The sequence below is a fragment of the Felis catus genome, chromosome A3 (genome assembly GCF_018350175.1).
Source record: "Felis catus isolate Fca126 chromosome A3, F.catus_Fca126_mat1.0, whole genome shotgun sequence".
NCBI classification, from domain to species: domain Eukaryota; kingdom Metazoa; phylum Chordata; class Mammalia; order Carnivora; family Felidae; genus Felis; species Felis catus.
The window spans coordinates 18,282,952-18,303,150 of record NC_058370.1 but is presented as its reverse complement, the minus strand read 5'-3'; the positions used below and the strand labels follow the sequence as shown (position 1 = coordinate 18,303,150).

General features: G+C 41.6%; 1 long non-coding RNA gene across 1 annotated transcript; it reads left to right on the top strand.

The window, feature by feature from the left end:
• Window positions 1-2,621: 2,621 nt before the first annotated feature.
• On the top strand, window positions 2,622-19,290 carry LOC123384308. Its single transcript, XR_006595176.1, has 2 exons — window positions 2,622-3,470; window positions 18,783-19,290. It is a non-coding gene; the product is annotated as an uncharacterized LOC123384308 (long non-coding RNA).
• The last annotated feature ends 909 nt before the right edge of the window (window positions 19,291-20,199 follow it).

Here is a 20,199-nt window from a genome sequence, read left to right as displayed (position 1 = left end):
CTCCTCAATCAATGAACTCCTCTAGCTGGACCCTATATCCCACGGATTACAGACGATTAAATGAGATAATGCATATGGCATGGCTTTAAAACCATAAAGGGCCGCACAGACGCGAAGGGTTATTATTATGAGCCTTTCCTGTTAATGAGTATTAACGAGCTAAGACTGCAGATTCTTAATGCTACAGAGACCTAATATTAACCATATGGAAGCCTAATTTTCAAAGAGAATTAGAATGAACTGGGAGAAGAGGCAGAAAAAAAACTTGGATTCGATTCCTTCTGCGTGTTCTCAGTATCTTCACTGCAGTCTGCATGGAACTAAACAGTTGTGTGTTTACATAATGGTTTGTCTTTGTTTTTACTAATTGCTTTAGGATATCTACCCCCACATTATTCTGCATTTTCATGGCCCTCTTGAAAGGGACCTGGATTTTCTCTGACAGTTAAGTAGCATTTCTAATTTGAGCTTTGGGGTGCATGGATGCTGGAATTGAGAGGACACATCAGAACTCAGCCTATTGCAAGTTTTTGGAAGTCAAGGATCCCTTGGAGACCTCCAACTGAGCTGAGACTTGAGGTTCCATGTAACGTTCTTGCACAGAGCATGGCAAAAAAGCCAGCAGTTAAATGTTGAATTATCATCATTATGCATTTTGAGTCTCTGACAGACACATAGGCAGGGTTTCAGATCACAAAGAGACTCAAAGGGCATGTTCCAAATTCAGGTCATTTTTTTCTGGACAGTAGGGAACCACCAAAGGTTCTTGAATAGAGAGCGGGTGTTGAGCATTTTGGGGGTTTTAAGTGGCAGCTGGTATACATAACTGGAGGGGGTATGTATGACAACTAGAGTCAGGAAACAGGAAGCAGTTCCAATAATCTAAGAGAGCACTGATAGATAGGGTCCTGAAGCAGGCAGGAGAAATGGACTGGAGAAGCAGGTTGAACCATGAGAGATTTTTATATAGTTAGACTGGACAGGACTTGATGATTCATCAGCTACAGGGGATGAAGGAGGCTGAGGGCTCTTTTTTTTAAAAAAAATTTGTTTATTTTTAATATATATATAGAGAGAGACAGAGTGTGAGTGGGGGAGGGGCAGAGAGAGAGAGGGAGACACAGAATCCCAAACAGGCTCCAGGCTCTGAGCTGTCAGCACAGAGCCTGATGTGGGGCTCGAACCCACGGACCAAGAAATCATGACCTGAGCCAAAGTCAGATGCTTAAGTGACTGAGCCACATACCCAGGCATCGCAGGAGAGTGAGGGCTCTTAAGAGTCTAGGTGATCCACAGGTTTCTGGTTTAGGTCACTGGGTAGATGGAGCCAATCAATATGGATACAGGAGGAAGGGCTATTTTGGGGGGAAAACGATGACATATATACAGAGCCAGAGCCTCCATTCCAGTGGTTGGCATGACTGTTGGGTTTCAGGACTATTTCAGGACTATTCTGCCTTATAGGTAATTGTAGCTAATTGTGCCCCAGAGACCCAAACAGAATATGACCAAGCAAAATGGAATTATAAAATTAGAAGAATCTCTTCTCCATGTTTTCCAGAAGTTAGACTTTGCCAATTTCTCCAACTGGGGAAAAATTTCAAGCTCTGAATATAACTTGTTTCCTTTTTAATGAATCCCAGTGTAGACATATTGTGCATGAACACAGGCACCCGGAGAAGCAAGTGTATGGAGTGCGGGGGGGGGGGGGCACACAGGGAGCTTGAGCGCCTTGGAGGAGAAGGGGAGGGGGAGGTAGGGCAGAAAGAGGGAAGTGTGGTGGGTGGGGAACAAGGCAGGTTACAAGTGCTGTGCTGGGGTACAGAGGGACCGTCAGAGGGCTCATTGAAGAGATTTTGAGGAAGGGGCAGACCAATTGAGTGGAAACTAACAGGAGCTGGTGGAACACAGAAGGTCTTTAGTGGGAGCAGTTGCCAGTACCCAAGAGAGAGCTGTAGCTTTAGGAGAGGGCTATCTGCCAGGGGCTGTGGCCTTGAGTAAGAGAATACAGCCATGGCCCACTCTGGTCCAGCAGGGAGGGAACTGGAAAATGAGTACCTTGACTTTTCTTTACTTCTACCCTTCTGTCTCCTGCCTATGTCTCCCATTGTTCAAGCCCAGCCAAAACCAGAGAGAGAGTTTGGTGATAGAGTCCATAGAGATCATTCATTCTCTAGGGATTCATGGCAGAGTAGAGAGTTGGGGGCAGGGGTGGGTAAGCAGAGAATATCCCCCACAAGATCCAAGATCAGACCTCTTCCCTTACTTGATCTTCTTGGTCTTCTAAACCAAACTATGAAAGCTTATCTTGTTTTTGAACACTTTTTGTAGCCCCAGCTCTTTGGGGCTTTAGATTCCCCATCCATTTTTACCAGTTAGTATCACCCTCATGCCAGCCACCCTTTGGTATATGCCAAGTTTTCATCTTTGCTTGACCTTCAAAAACCCACAGCCCCTGGGGAGATCCCTATCTACACATGTTCTACCTCTCTCTCCAGGGCCGCAAATGATCAGACTGGGGCTCTGAGAACTGCCCATCTTCTCTGTCACAGCCTACGCCAATCTTTGTCTGGACTTTCTGAAAGCTTCTTTAACTTTTAGGGTATGTGTCCAACCTTTTCTTGGCCATTAGGAACTCTGAGCTGATATGGTCACTTTCCCTCAAGGCTCCTGTCACTTACACTTTGCCAACTGGTTCCTCTTTGCTGGTAATAATTAGGGCTGGAGAAGCAGGTCTCCTGGGAGGTGGGATAGTGAGAAAGAGAAGCCAAGAGCTTTTTCAATTCTCTGTTCTTAAATGAGATGTGAAGCAGGTTAAGCTTCTGTCACTTCTAGAGCTGGTCTGAACTGGCCCCTGCCTGAGCTCTGTTGCAGTCCCTAAAGTCCTGTCTTAATTTCAGCCAAACCACAGTACCTGCTCTCAGACTTCCTGAAAGCTATCACAACCTGTCCACCCATGTGCTCAAATCATAGGAACTCCCAATATTGCTTCTTTACAGCCCGTAGTCATTATGAGAACCCAGACCAGTTCCAAACATCAACCACCTAACCACCATATCCTTAACCATTTCATTCAGGCTTACTAATCCCTGGTGGACAGAGAATATGATATACCCCCACTCCCCAAGACATCCATGGCCTAATCCCTGGAATCTATGCATGTTACCTAACATAGCAAAAAGGGACTTTATAGAGTGATTAAATTAAGGATCTTGAGACCAGGAGATAATCCTGGATTATCCAGATAGGCCCAATGTCATCACAAGGGTCTTTATAAAGGGAGGCAGGAGGATCACATTCAGAGAAGGTGATGTGATAATGGGAGCAGAGGCTGGAATGCTGGCATTGTTGGCAGAGCCTCAAGCCAAGGAATGTGAGCAGCCTCTAGAAGCTGGAAGAAGCAAAGGAAGGATACTTTCCTGGAGCTTCCAGAAATAGCAGAGTCTGGCTGACACCTTGATTTTAGTCCTGTAAGACTTTTGACATCCATTAACTGCTGTTGGAGATAGATTTTCAGACTTTTGACCACCATTAACTGTAGGAGATAGATTTATGTTGTACTACTAAATTTATGGTAATTTGTTATAGCAGCAATAGGAAACTAATACACATGACCACTCAAAGTGTGGTCTATGGCATCACCATCACCTGGGAGCTCTTCAGAAACAAAGAACCTCAGACCTACCAATCAGTATTTGCAGTTCAATATCAAATCCAGGTGATTTCAATGCATATTACTATGTATGCTGCAATCTTTTCCCGGGGTCCCTGCCTACAGATTTACCTCCAGTTGAAATCAGTCCAGATTTGGTAGGACCCAGCACAAGGGAAGGAAATAGGTTTGCTGAGAGACAGAAGCAAAAATGAGCCCACTCTCCCACTTTATTGTCCAGATAAAAGCTTAGACTTTTGGGGCGCCTGGGTGGCGCAGTTGGTTAAGCATCCAACTTCAGCCAGGTCACGATCTCGTGGTCCGTGAGTTCGAGCCCCGCGTCAGGCTCTGGGCTGATGGTTCAGAGCCTGGAGCCTGTTTCTGATTCTGTGTCTCCCTCTCTCTCTGCCCCTCCCCTGTTCATGCTCTGTCTCTCTCTGTCCCAAAAATAAATAAAAAACGTTGAAAAAAATTAGAAAAAAAAAGCTTAGACTTTTATCTAAGTCTAGCCAATAGAGGACCTGAATTTTGAAAATCATTTTAACTTTTTAATTTATCTTTTAAATGTCTTACTCTTTTTTCATGGTTCTGAGGTTAGGGTAGAAGTAAATCTTTGATTCTGGAATTATTGCCATCAATCATTAACCTATCCTCAGTGCCTTTGTTAAGGGACCAGCTGTATTACCAGCCCTGACTAAACAATGAGCAAGAGGCAGCAGAATTTTACAGGAATGATAAAGTAGGACTTATTTCAGCTGTGAAAATTAGAACTTCTGGCTGCCCAGCTGGCCCCAGTGTGAATTCTGATTCCCACTCTGGCTGTGGTCTAGATAGGTAGATGGATCCAGATCCATCAATGGCTATGGAACAAAGGGGGAAAATACCCATACATTATGGGAGGCCAGTACCAGATCAGAATATGATATGCTTCCGTGGAATATCTGTGTGAAATGTAACAAATATCTCTCAAGACAAGAAGGTTGTTCTATTCGTTTTTTGGCAAGTATAAGAAGCTATCATCCTGCACAGTCTCGAAGGAAGGGTAGAGACCCTTCCATAAATAGTGGTTGGGAGTAATTTTCCTGCTTCCCCACTGAATGGGGGGATCTGGTTCCAGACCCAGCCCCTCCTAATTTTATTTCCATTTGCCTGTTGAACTTGGAACTCTTGTTCTTGGATTGCTAAGATATCCTGAATTCTCCACAGAAGTTCTCTTAAGAGGGAAACATTGATAAAAATCCTGGAGAACCATGAGTGTGAGTTCTCTTCTCCCCAAGATGTTGCTATAACAAGAGATGCCTGTTGATAGTCAGCCAGCATCACACTGGTTATCTTCTTGATCCTACATGGGAGGGAGAGCCTCAGCCCTTTGAGTGAGTCTCTGGGTTGAAACAGGTTTCCATAATAATTAACACCAAATGAGCACATAGGCAGAGCTTTTTGTCTTTCAAATTTGAAACCCACATTAGGTAATTAATTCTAACTAGAGGCTGACAATTGCATGTATCACAGTGAGCATGTAATAAGTGGGATTTTCCCTTTGTGTCTTGATGAGTTAATTAACAAAAATGGGCCTGGGGACTTATTTCCAGGCCTATGACCCACCTAGGCACTAGAAGGTACTCCTTTCCTGGAAAATAATTTTGGTGTTGTGGGAAGCTTGAATGGAGGCCCTATAGGAAGCCCACCCATTGACAACTATGCCCTGATGTGTTATTCCACCAACATGTAGTAAACTCATACATTGGCTAAGAATTGGCCTAGGTGCTCAAGGAGACACCATCCCCACTCTTTAGAATCTCAAAGTCTAGTTGGGGAAGTGCAAATAAACCAACAGAATCTAATGGCATCTTAGCCAAAGCAGTAAGACAAGAAAAAAGAAACATACAAATATTAGGAAGGTTCAAAATGTGATTACCTGTACAGATTAATTTTTTTTAAAATATAATTTATTATCAAATTGGTTTCCATACAACACCTAGTGCTCATCCCAACAAGTGCCCTCCTCCATGCCCATCACCCACTTTCCCCTCTCCCCCACCCCATCTACCCTTGGTTTGTTCTCAGTCCTTAAGAGTTTCTTATAGTTTGCCTCCCCCACTCTCTGTAACTTTTTTCCCCCCTTCCCCTCCCCCATGGTCTTCTGTTAAGTTTTTCAAGATCCACATATGAGTGAAAACGTACAGTATCTGTCTTTCTCTGCCTGGCTTATTTCACTTGGCGTAATATCCTCCAGTTCCATCCATGTTGCTGCAAATGGCCAGATTTCATTCTTTCTCATTGCCAAGTAGTATTCCATTGTATATATAAACCACATCTTCTTTGTCCACTTGTCAGTTGATGGGCATTTAGGCTCTTTCCATAATTTGGCTATTGTTGAAAGTGCTGCTGTAAACATTGGGGTACAAGTGCCCCTATGCCTCAGCACTCCTGTATCCTTTGGGTAGATTCCTAGCAGTGCTATTGCTGGGTCGTAGGGTAGTTCTATTTTTAATTTTTTGAGGAACCTCTGCACTGTTTTCCAGAATGGCTGCACCAGTTTGCATTCCCATCAACAGTGAAAGAGTGTTCCCGTTTCTGTGTGGGTTAATTTATATGACATTTTGGAAAAGGCAAAATTACAACGATGGAGAACAGGTCACAGGTTGCCAGGAGTTGGGGATGGGAGGAAGTGTTAACTAAAAAGAGGCAGTACAAAAGAATTATTTGGAATTGCTCTGTAGCCTGACTGTGGTGTTGGTTATACAAATCTATATATGTGTTGAAACTCCTAGAACTGTGCACCAAAAAAGATCCAATTTTCCTGTATTGTTATTTTAAAAAAATACAATAAAAAATAGACTCTAGCTACATGTGCAACACTTATTTATCTTGCAGTGTTTAGGGAAAAAACAAATTTGTTTTATATTGTTTGAGTTTTCAGGCTATTTTGAAAAATGTCTTTAAAAAGTAATCTGTAGCTAAGTATGTGTATATATGTGTTTTTATAACATGAAGATTTTTTGAATTAATGCATAAAGTAATTGAAGCAAACCAACAAGGAAAGGATTGTACACTTTAATCCACTCACAAATAAATTAACATAAAAATGCTGAATTTAAGTTCAGCATTAGAGACAGATGGAAGGACAGAATTCTCATGGATTTGAGACTCTGATTCTGCTTGTTCCTGAGCTCCTGGGCTTTGTGAGGTGCCTCGATATCCCTATCATAAATTTGCCATGCTTGTTTAAACTCAAAGTCATGATTAATAGATGATGTGGCTTTCTTAGAAAATTCAAGAGATTCAGCTAAAAGCAGTTGATGCTAATAAGAGAGTTCGATAAGGTCCGGATACAGGATGAACATGAAGAAAAAATAGCATTCCTATTGATCAGAGACATGTAATTAGAAAATGTAATATATAAAAGGATCTCATTCATAATAGCACAATGACAAAAAAGATAAAACTCTTTGGGATTACTTAGAAATATGCCAGATTTATGTGAAGGCAATTATAAAACTTTACTGAAGGCCATGAAGAATGGCCAGAATCAGTGAAGAGACATATTGTGCTCTTGAATGGGAAGAGTCAATCAATAGCTTAAAGAAGTCAGTCTTTCTCAGATTAATATGGACATTCAATGCAATATCAGTAAAAATCTGCATGAATAAAAGCAAGGATGATGTGAGAGTGGAATGCTTGGAACGTAAGCAATCTGGGTAGACTGTGGAGTTGGTGGTGAAGAGTAGTTAGATGTTTACCTGGGACCTGGGTTTACTTGGGAGCAGATCATGAAGACTCTTGGCTGTCAGACCAAAGACTGTGACCTTCATATGACAGCCAATGAGAAGCTCTTGAGGATTTTAATCAGGCCCCAGTAGGATCAGAACTTTGTTTGAGAAATATATCTTGGTTGATCTGGAGGACTGAAGGAAAGTGTGGACCCGAAGGCGAGGGACTCACTAGGAGACTACTAAAAGGATTGGTCTAAAATGACTACACCTTGGCCCAAAGGAGTTTCTCCATGAATGTTAGTGCCCTTCCTGCCCCTCCTATATCCTCCCCTTTCCCTGAAGCAGAAGTCCAGAGAAGGGATGAACTAGCACAGTTGTCCTGAGAGGGGTGGGATATTTTCTGTAAACCTGGCATCTGTAGCCTTGGTTTGGTCAATGGGAAGAGTTTCTAAGGAAGATGCCAAGGTTTGGAGTCTGGAAATCTGGGTGGACGATATTGATAAATGCTAATTTCCATTGAGCATTTACTCTCTGTGCGAGAGAAACTAGCATCATCCCCATTTTTTTCCCAAGGAGGTAACTGAGGCTCAGAGAGGCTGTATGCATAAGGAGCTGAGGCTAGATCGAACCTGTGTGTCCCCCACATCACTGCTGTCCACGCACCTGGCAGAGAGAGTTCAACAAATGTTTGCTGTATTAAGGCAAATTACCAGATGTTATTTCTCTGGGAATTTACTGGCTGTGGGTTGGCTGATGCCTCATCCTTATCAGTAAATCCTCTTCCCTCCCATAAATAAGTCCCCATTTGGCAAAGAGGAGCAGAGAAGGGTCTAGTAGAAAGGGTGGGGGGGATGGGAGCAGGAAGAAAGGGCCTGAGTAATGGTTCTCGATGTGTTTCTATAAATTAGGAACCACCCAGCTTGCCACTGACCCAGGCATCTTTATCAATTTGCTCCTCCATACCCTGCCAGCCTAGCACAATAAAGCTTCCTGTCCATTTCAGGCCTAATCACGCAGAACGTAAATCCCTCAGCAGAGAGGCAGCTGCGAGGGCTGGGGTGCCATCAGAGGACTGTTCATTTTTATCCTCTGGCACGTAATGAAATCAAGAATGCACGTCAGCTCACCAGAGTCGCTTTGGTCCAAATTGTTAAGTAAGCATCTCTCCTTTACTCTCATTAGGCTCACGAGGGCTTCTGATGAAAGACGATGCAAACGAACACTTATTGAATGATTCCAGTGTGCCAGATACTTTATATGCGATGCAATCTAAAAAGCCCTGTAACATAGGTAGTATTATTCTCATTTTACAGCTGAGGAAGCCGCGCTCAGAAAGGGGAGTCACCCAAGATGGCAGACAGAAGTGAGGGGTGGGTCTTGAAGTGACACATATGGGCAATTTCAATCCTACACACCAAGCCTTGTTTTGTTTTGTTTTGTTTGCAGTTACTAGGTACAGGATAACTTTTATATAACATTTTTAGGGAAAGGGAATTTGTGGCAGAGGAATGAGAGGATGGAAGGTTATATTCCCTTCTGTAATTTATTTTGGTTGTGCACATTTAAACATTCATCAGTTGTCTATTTCACACTCACTCTGGCTGTTTTTTAAATATAGCTTGTTTAGGGGTGCCTGGGTGGCTCAGTCCGTTAAGTGTGGGACTTCAGGTCATGATCTCAGAGTTTGAGCCCCGCGTCAGGCTCTGTGCTGACAGCTTGGAGCCTGGAGCCTGCTTGGACTTTGTGTCTCCCTCTCTCTCTGCCCCTCCCTCGCTCATGTGTGTGCCCGTGCTGTGCTCTCTACCTCTCTCTGAAAAATAAATAAGCATTAAAAATGTTTTTAAATATAGCTTGTTTGTCCACATTTCACATTTCAAGCTAAATAGGGACGATAGCTCCATCTTCCAGTTTCTGCCCCATTTTCTTAGATACCCTGGCTTATAGTGTAGTCCACAGTATCTGTCCTAAAATCTTCATTCTTGTTTCAGAAACTACACTTAGCTCCTCTTATTTTTATTTTTTATTTTTTATTTTTTAAAATTTACATCCAAATTAGCATATAGTGCAACAATGCTTTCAAGAGTAGATTCCTTAATGCCTTACCCATTTAGCCCATCCCCCCCTCCCACCACCCCTCCAGCAACCCTCAGTTTGTTCTCCATATTTATGAGTCTCTTCTGTTCTGTCCCCCTCTGTTTTTATATTATTTTTGTTTCCCTTCCCTTATGTTCATCTGTTTTGTCTCTTAAAGTCCTCATATGAGTGAAGTCATATGATTTTTGCCTTTCTCTAATTTCACTCAGCGTAATACCCTCCAGTTCCATCCATGTAGTTGCAAATGGCAAGATTTCATTCTTTTTGATTGCCGAGTAATACTCCATTGTATATTTATACCACATCTTCTTTATCCATTCATCCATCGATGGACATTTGGGCTGTTTCCATACTTTGGCTATTGTTTATAGTCACTTAGCTCCTCTTCTAATATTACTCATTATCCTGACTCACCCAGTTCTTATTTTGCTTCCGTTCTATTTAGGGACACTTGTGTTTCCAGGTTAAGAGACGTAATAAATGCTAGCTTTGACTCTATGGGACCCAACGAATCAGTTTAGCTCCTAGCTTTTCCTTTGGGGGAGAATTGAACACTCAGTACTGTGGATGTAGTGATGAGTGAGACACCATTCTTGTCCTACATGAACATGGAGCCTAAGTGGAAGATGGATACACACCCAAGTCACGAAAAACATAAGTCAAAATTAAGTACGTGTTAAAGTACATAATGGCAATTTTAGGAGGCTGTATGGTGAGGAGTAAAAAATAATGTGTTCTGTAGGTCATAATAAATTGCAAAATTTCTGCTCACATCCAATTCTTTGTTCCTATTGTTGTATGAACTCTTGGTTCCTGACATAGTAATTAGTTGAAACGGGAGTGTTATTTTAATATTTCTGTTTATTTTTTATCCAAATCTGGGTCAACATCACAGGATGCTGAATTAGCAGGCAACTCCGCAACAGTCCCCTTGAGTACTAATGATATGTTGTGGGAACAGCCGCATAGAGAAATGGGAAGTGGGCTTGGGCGGACCCCATCCTCTGAAGGACTGGGCTGGAAGAGGAGCCATGGGGAAAGGAGGCATGAGGCCTCCAGACCTGGGGCAGTTTGATACTGACCTGTTAGGTGGCAAGAGTACAGAGAGGGTAATGTCTTGATGTCCCCTTTGGATAGGGACACCATGGATCAGGCAGGAAAACCTGGAGAGGGGGAAGAAAATGTGTTTTTCTTTTTAAATGTTTATTTTTGAGAGAGAGAGAGAGTGCAGGAGAGGTGCAGAGACAGATGGAGACACAGAATCCAAAATAGGCTCCAGGCTCCAAGCTGTCAGCACAGAGCCCGACACGACACTTGAACTCACAAACCATGACATCATGACCTGAGCCGAAGTCAGATGCTTAACTGAGCCACTCAGGTGCCCCAGGAGATGTTTTTTCAAAGAACATGGATGGGATTTCCAAATTGAGGTGGCGTCTACCTGTGTGGCACTTGGCTTCTCTTTTTCCTCCACCATCTTCCTCTGAAACTACTCAGGAAAACACCACTGCTTTTCAATGACAAGGATTCTAGACTTTGGGAGGAATTTTTGCTTTAGTAAAGCAAGGATGATACTCTTGGGTAAAAGAGTAGGAGACACATGAGAGGAGATGTTCAATTATTGCTTCTGTCTACTTCCCACCTCAAAGACACAGGGTCTCCTCTGAACAAAAAGGAGGGAAACTTCTACTTCTTACCCAAAAGTTGATTGGTTCTGAGGCCATTTGACCTCCACCACTCCTTATTATCCCCTCTGTGTATTTAGCCATCATGGGACTACAGTTCCTGAGAAATTAAAAAGATGGAAGGGATCATGGCAGAAGTCTGTAAAGCCGAAAGGACGAAGGAAGAGAGAGACCACTGGTTAGTGGAGAGATCTGTGTACTGCTTTCCCCGAGGAGGAGAGGGTTGCATAAAGTTATCCTGGAATCAGTTCCCTTCTCCATGTTCAGAAGGCCAGGCTGTGAAGTCAGAGAATCTGTTTTGGTCCAGCATGCACACGAGACTCTTAGGAATTTAAGAGTCTGTACATATGAAGCAGCCCTTAGCTTAAGGTCTGGATGTGGATTCTGGTCGTCATCATATACTAATGATAAAGAAGATCCATCCAGACTCTCTGCTGGCACACACCTGAGTAGGTCTTTCCTTTATCAAGCACGAACAGTAAGAAAATCAAGAGATCTCTGAAGATTTTCTGGGACATAAGATGGGGGATATTAGATTCAAAGGAAGAACAAACCTTTGGAAAAAAAAAATGGAAAAGTCACTAACACCATTTACTACAATGAGGCTTCTTGGTGCTCTCAGTAAATTTGAATGCTGAGATTCATGGAATGACAGATGAGACAGTAAGATTAAAAGAGTTGCTAGATGCAAGCAGAGATGATCTGAAATAAAAATTAAGAAATGGAAACTCAATAGCCTAATAAAGCTTGCATTAGAAGCAGTAAAGAAATAACACTGCAGAAGATAGGATTAGTGTTAAGGAGGGCAAAGTTAAGACACTGTTTCTGGATGCAGAGGAAAAGCCCAGAGAAAGGGGACAGTGACAAAAGGGAAGGAGATCTAGAGGTCAGAGTGGAGAGAGGGGTGGGGGAGATAGGCTGACTTCTTCTTCCTTCTGCTGCCCATGTCTCCCACTGGCCAAACGTAGCCTGGAGCCAGCCTATGAGAGCCACGGGAATATGCAGCCCGGCAGGGTCAGGACAAGGGCAAGGGATGGACACGAGGACAATCAGGTGTAGGACTGGCCCATAAAACTTGAAAGAAGCGTTTTATCACAAAAAGCTGATTAAGTTAAAAGCTGATTTGACTGATGTAAGTTAAAGCTATCAGTTACGTATGGGAGAGCCAAACATCAGTGACAGCAAATGGCGCTAGATTAGATTCCCCTATTCAGCGACAATTCCTCTCAGATTGGGTTCAAAACGCGCCAGAAGCCATTTACAGCTATTTGTCAAAGCTTCACCTAAAAGGGAGAGGGGGAGAAAACCATTAAAGTGAAACTGAGAATAGGAGTGGCAATATTAATACCAGGAAAAGAAAAATATAGTGGAAGGCAAATGCAGTTGTTAAGATGCAGGAAGTCATTTTATATTGGTAAAAGGTAGAATTCACAAGAATGCTATGATACTAATTTATGCTTAGTGATTCTCAGCACTAATGGTATAAAACATCTAAAAGATCGTATTAGAGTCTCTGCATAGTCTTTTTAAAACACGCACGCGCACACACACACACACACCCCTGATATTCAGAGAGTGATCCCATTTCTACATGATCCTGAATCACCGTTGATGGGCATATATTGTATGCTTCAGCTGTTGGGGCAATAAACAGACACAAAACTCCCCCAAACCAAAACCTCAAACTCCTAATCCAAACAAAATAGGAAAACCATCACATAGTCTTTGGCAAAAAATAGAACATAGGTGATTTAATCACATTGATTTCAATTTCACGGGTTTGGATTAAATTTTGTGTTCTGAAAATGGAGAGAAAAAAATAGTCATTGTTCATGGAGTATTTACCACAATCAACCTATGCTAGTTTATGAAAAAAAAAAAAAACCCTGCCAATCTGAATATCAGAAATGGTTATGATTAAATTCTCTGATAAGAATGAAATAAAATTAAACTTAGTATAAAATGTCAATGAAAAATTCTGAATCCTTGATAAAAGTATCTTCCATATATCTTTTAGGTCCAAGAAAACATCAAAACGACAATTAGGCATTATTTGAAAATTAGGAAAAGAGGAGTCCTAAATTTAAAAGCTCATAGAAAGTGGTCAGGGGTGTCTGGGTGGCTCAGTCAGTTAAGCATCTAACTCTTGATTTCAGCTCAGATCATGGTCTCATGTGACTTTGAGCCCCATGTCTGGCTTTGTGCTGAATACACCCTGATCCTGCTTGGAATTCTCTCTGGTCCTCGGCCTCTGCTAGCACATGCACTTTCTCTCTCTCTCTCTCTCAAAATAAACTTAAAAAAAAAAAGTGGCTAAAGGTGTATTTGAAGGAAAGTTATGTTTTTAATATTTTCTTTTTTTAATTTTTTTTTATTTTTTAAAATTTACATCCAAATTAGTTAGCATATGGTGCAACAATGATTTCAGGAGTAGATTCCTTAGTGCCCCTTACCCATTTAGCCCACTGCCCCTCCCAAAACCCCTCCAGTAACCCTCAGTTTGTTCTCCATATTTATGAGTCACTTCGGTTTTGTCCCCCTCCCTGTTTTTATATTATTTTTGTGTCCCTTCCCTTATGTTCATCTGTTTTGTCTCTTAAATTCCTCATATGGGTGAAGCCATATGATTTTTGTCTTTCTCTAATTTTACTTAGCATAATACCCTCCAGTTTCATCCACATAGTTGCGAATGGCAAGATTTCATTCTTCTTGATTGCTGAGTAATATTCCATTGTATATATATACCACATCTTCTTTATCCATTCATCCATCGATGGACATTTGGGCTCTTTCCATACTTTGGCTATTGTTGATAGTGCTGCTATAGACATGGGGGTACGTGTGTCCCTTCGAAACAGCACACCTGTATCCCTTGGATAAATGCCTAGTAGTGCAATTGCTGGGTCTTAGGGTAGTTCTATTTTTAGTTTTTTGAGGAACCTCCATACTCTTTTCCAGAGTGGCTGCACCAGCTTGCATTCCCGATATTTTCTTTTTTTTAATGTTTATTTTATTTTTGAGAGAGAGAGTGTGTGCGCAAGCAGAGGAGGGGCAGAGAGAGAGAGGGAGACAGAGAATCTGCAGTGGGCTCTGCCCTGACAGCAGAGAGCCCCAAGTGGGGCTCGAATTCACCAACCTTGAGATCATGACCAGAGCTAAACTCAGACACTTAACCGACTGAGCCACCCAGGTACCCCTGTTTTAATATTTTTAATTTAAATAAGAGAGAATTCAAAACTAATTCAAATAAATCAGGGATAGAAAATAGTAAAGATAAAATCAGAAACTAATGAGAAAACAGGAAAAACATAAAAATGACGAGTAAGTCCAAGAGCTGTCTTTTCAAAATGACAGTAGAATTAATAAACTTCTGGCAATTATAAATGAGAGAAAACTAGCATAAATGTATAAAATTAGGACTATACTAGAAGAGGAATAAGTGGACAGTGGGGGAGGTTATATATTCTAAGAAAATATGAGAGACAATTAAATTCTAATATATCTCAAATTTTGTCAGAAATGCATGCTTTTGAGAGCAAATGTGAATTGCCAAAAATGAACAAAGGATTAGATCAGTTGAGATTTTCTTCATTTCAATGAATACATCATTGCTTAGTATATAAGAGGATTTATTTTAGTTTTAGACTTATCTTGTTTTGTCATTTACTGTGTAACCTTGGGCACACAACTTAACCTCTTCTGGCTTCGTTTTCCATATCCATAAAGTGGGAAGAGAAATTCTCCTTTCATGGTGTTTGTGACCATGATATTAAATGATGCACGTGAAAGGCTTAGCTCTGTGCTGGCCCATAATTGTCCATTGACATTGAGCAGAAATTGGAAATAAGTCTTCAAACACTTTGTATCCAAACATATTTATGAATGCACTCTTTCATGCAATTTTCTGCATATATATTATAAAAATATAAGTGTATCCTTTCCAACTTTTAAGGCATAGTTTTCTTCCAAGTGATACAAATACACAGAAAATAAGATGTTTCCATTTGGCACACAGTGAGGAAGATCAAGGCAACAATTCTAAATCAAATGCCAGTGAATTAGATCCATGCATATATTAAATGAATGATATACCATGACCAAGTAGGATTCACTTTGGAAATGGTGGGTAATTGAACATCTATTGTGGGATCATCAGTGTGTTAGACATGTCATACAAGCAAGACTAATTCATTAGTGATTGTGGAACCTTATGAGTTGTTATCATTTTATAGCTAAAGGAACTAAGCAGGGAGAGGTTAGATAAATTGGTCAATGCCAAGGTGAACACTAGAACGGACATTTAACCCCGTGTCCAACTTAGTCCAAATTGTAAAGTATGTTTCACACATCAACCTGAGTCTGATTTAATAAATGCCTAAAGTTGCATTTGATAGTACTCAACCCCATCATTGATGGAAATTCTTCAGTTACTTAAGGGAGACACATTGTATATACCATGTTGAAAAATATATTAAACACTCAATTTCCTGCTTAGTGGTAAAATACCAGAGTCATTTCCAATGATTTCTTTTATTTCTATTTAAAATTTTTATAGAGGTGCTAGTTGATATAATGAGTCATGGATCAGAAATAAAATGCATAACAATGGAAAAAAGGAGACATTATTTACAAGTGATGCAATTATTTGTACAGCTTACCCCAAATAATCATCTGAAATACTAATAGTACTAATAGGATAGATGTATAAGTTAACCAAATGTTTAAGGAATATTAAAAACAGCTTTTATATAGACTAACATTACCAAGTAGAAGATATGAGGGAAAACAACTCAGATTCCCATTAGCAATGCCAATACAAAATACTAACTTTAATAACAATTGTAGAGGATTTACACGGACAAACTGACAGTGATCAATTGGGAAGAATAAAGGAAGACTTGAATAAATGGGAAAGCATACCATAGTACTGGTTACAAACACTCAATGTTATAAAGATGTCATTTTTTTTTTTACCCAGATTAATTTATAGGTTTGAGTTAATTTTATTGTAAATTTTATTCACTGTAGGTGGGCAATGTCTTGGAATCCAATGAGGTAATTCTAGAATTCATGTGGATGAATACACAGGAAATATTTAATAGGATTTCAAGGGATTGGGATGGGAGGGGAAAAAAACATTCACTAAATGTATTCATTGATTCTAAGACTTCGAAAAACATTAAATTGTGTATCTCAGAATGGAGGGACTATGATAATCAATCCATTCAAAATCTTCATGAATCCTTAAATTAAGACTTCTACTACAGCATATACTTTCCTCCCATAAACTGCAGTGAAATTTAACTGAATAATGCATGTTTTTCTTCAGAGCCTTAATGATTCTATAAATACATGACTATAGAAATGTATAAAGTAATTGGCTTTTTAAACCAGGAAACAGAGCTCTTAGCACTTCATAAGAGTTATTTTGAGGATAAAAAGGAACAGAAAATCACAAAGCCATGTTGAGAGGTGAATGCTGGTGGTCCCTGGGGCTTGGTTTGGCCTGCTGTTTAATGGCCCATCCATCTTCAAAAGGCAGGTGACTAGAACCCAGGTCTTAGCACAGTTAAAATGTTCTCAGTCATTAACCTGCAGTAGGTTTCTTGCAAAGCAGACTCTAGATGAGATTTCTTGAGCAGCAAAAAGTGGAGGGACACCTCTAAGGAGGTGATAAAAGCAAGGCAGGGGAGGAAAGGAAGTCAAAGATGCCCTTTCAACTAAAGTGTACCTGCTTTCATAGGAAGCTTGAGCATAACAAGCTTTCTCTGCCTTGAGGGAGAGGATGCCGAGCTTTTATAACTCAGCTGTAGTCAGTCTTTGGCTGGTGGGGTCCTGAAGCAGGTGAAACCTCCCAAGCATCTGGGTGGGGGCAGCTGTGAGCCATCAGCTAACACTCACGGCAAGTGGGGGATGGGTGGTCTGGTCTGTCGGGATCTGGGCTGCTCTTACCGCAGCCATGGCCCTTGGCTGTACTTGGCGGATTCCTCAAGACCTCAGGTGATTAAAGGGCACATGCCAAATATCTATCATAGATACAAAGAAAAACGGCTGAGAGGAAAACACAACGTTTTGGTGATGATTATTGCCTAGTGATGGTAACTTTAATACCATTCTCATTCTTTAACATGCTGTCCACATTCTAAAAATAGGTCCAAAACATAAGAGACTCTTAAAAACTGAGAACAAACTGAGGGTTGATGGGGGGGTGGGAGGGAGGTGAGGGTGGGTGATGGGTATTGAGGAGGGCACCTGTTGGGATGAGCACTGGGTGTTGTATGGAAACCAATTTGACAATAAATTTCATTTTTAAAAAAATAGAATATCATTTAGTAAAAAAAAAAAAAAAGTAGGTGCATGCATTGCTTTTTAAATCAGAAGAGAGAACAACAGATCTGGGCAGTAGATTTGACCAGATGGATCTGGGTTAGGGTTTGGCTTTGCCAGTTTCTAACATGTGACCTTGGGCAGGTTACCTAACCTGAGCCTCAGCTTTTTCCTCTGTAAAATTGGGTTCACAGATATGAAGTGCTATATTAGTTACTGGTGTTTTCCCAGATTCTGTCCCCACCCCCCTTTTTTCCCCCTGATGTAGCACTTTCTGCTTGCTTTGGAGAACCGCTCCTGTCTTAGCCCATGTGGCTCTGTGGGAATCCCAGTAACCCCCACATTCCTGTGCCCACAGTGGTGATGTGTAATGCAGATTCCGATAATCCCGCCCTCAGAACTACTCTCCAGATTTTTCTAAGTTGGAGAGCAAGTTCATTCTCTTTTCCTTGGATCGCAGGTTTTAAGACTGTGGTTCAGTCAGGACCTTGTACCACCTGCCTCACCTTGTTACATGGAGGCCCTCTGAATGGAGCACAACTAAGAAGGTGGAGACAGAGTCCTGGTGGCCAAGTCTCTGGCTCTGTCCTGTGTCTTCAAGTCTGTGTCTCTGCAGCTGTTCTTTCAGCAAATCTCCCCCACCCCTTTTTCCCTCGAGCTGGTTTGAGTTGGGGTCTTGGGACTTACCACTGAAAGAGCCCAACAAATACATGGGCTGTTGAGAAGGTATGGGCTGATGTCATTTCCCTTACCTGGAATACCCACCCTTCACCAAGTCCTGCCCATCCTGCTCCTCCAGCCCTTAGAGATCTGCCTTTCTTTCCACTGCCATGCTTTCCAGTGCCCAGTTTACCCCTTGCTTTATCATCTGTCACAGGCTGTTAGATCATACAATAAACATCCCTTTGTTCACTTACATTACCTACAACACATAGTAGGTGCTCAAAGTTTAAAATTCAGAACTTAAAGGGATCTTGCAAATCAAGTTAGAGAAAGAAATCACCAAGTTCATAAAATGAGGAAACTGAGGTCCAGGTTCACGCTGCTCCTTGCCCAGAGCAGAGACATGACCAGAAGCCAAGTTCTTTTCTTCAATGTTCTTGACTCGTTGCAGTGCCTGGACACCAAATAGCAAGACACAGTAAAAACCCACACCAGGGGGCGGGTTATTTCTGTCTCAGCTGAGTTTTAGAGCTGGCTGACAGGATAAAGGACGCTGAAGAATTTTGTGGTGGCTGCTGCTGCTGCTGGTTATCTTTCAGCTTTAGCTTTCTAACTGGGTCTCTGATTTCCTTCCTAATGGTGCAGTTAGAATCACTGAAGCTCAGGTGGGAACTGGAGCCCATCTTGTCAGACCAGACTAAGGATCAGGGAGGCAGAGGAGACACTGGCCTGGAACTGGAGCTGTCAGAGCGGAACAGCTCCCACCCTTGAATCAAACCAGTGGTGATGTCCTTCTGCAGAATGCAGAGAGCTTTTCTCCAGGCCCGTAAAATCCAGCATCAACTCCAAAAAGGGCTCTTACCATGGAGAGGGTTCAGTGCTTGAGTCTTCTTGCTAGATGGGATGTATGAGGTCTTCACCTGGGGACCAAGAAGATATCTGTCCCCACCAGGAGGAAGTCCCTCCCTGAGATCAGCTTAAACCAATTGCTGCCAAGCCCTGAAGACTCCATCATTACTTCCATATTAGACCTGCAAATTACACCCAGACTTGCAGGCCCAATACCTTGGACATTCATGATGTCTTATCCTTATTTTCGAAATCATGTCTAATTCTGGCAACAGGGAAAAAAAATTAAAAAAGTTATCCACAACCCTTTGCAAACTGCTTGGGATCTGTTGCAGGACATAGGAAACGTACAAAGGGCTCATTTGAACCCTAAGAGGAAGTGTATAGTGTCCGGGAAGGGAAACCTTTGGAATCAGAGTGGGAATGCCAGAGAAGCCCTCCTGTGTGCGCCGGGGCAAGGCACTTGACCTCTCTGAGCCTGCTGTTCATCTCCTGTTGTTATTGTACTGTATAGAATAATAATGTTCCATGAAGTGGCAGGTTCTGCAATCTGACAATGCTGAAGTGCTGAACTGGACTGGTTTTAGACCCTGGCTAGCATGTTTGCTGGGAATAAAGACCACGATAAAAACAGTCGAGTTCAGCCCAAGTGGTAGCAACCGAAGAGGCATGCAGGTAATCAGACCCCGTCTTTCCCCAGGCAGAAAACCCTGCTCAGCTTTTCTTCTGAAGCCACTCAACACTCTCATCCTTCCACATCCTCTGGAAACCATAGCTTGCACTCTGTAACACCTCTTCTTGCTTAACCCATGACTTCTTTATCAGAATCTGCCTGCCAGGGAGCCCCTTACTGACCACCCTTAAGGATTCGCCAATTTCCTCACCCTTTCCTCTTCCTCCTTTCCTTGATGCCTCTCTGGGCTTCAAGTGCATTATTTTGAACTTTTAAGAAATATTTGAAATACACACAAATTAAAAAAATATACATCCAGGTATAAGAGCATGTTTGTTTGTCTTTTTATTTTTTTGGTGAGGTATAAGAGTCTTATGTATTTTGCCATATTTGCTTCAGAATTTTTTTTTTTTTAAGAAAAGGCATATTGCCAAGATAGTTACCCTCCTCATTCCTTCCCTAATCGTCTCTTCTCAGAGGTAATCAGAACTCTGAAATTCCTCTGTATCTTTCCTCCCTTGGGTTTGTACTTCTGTTCAT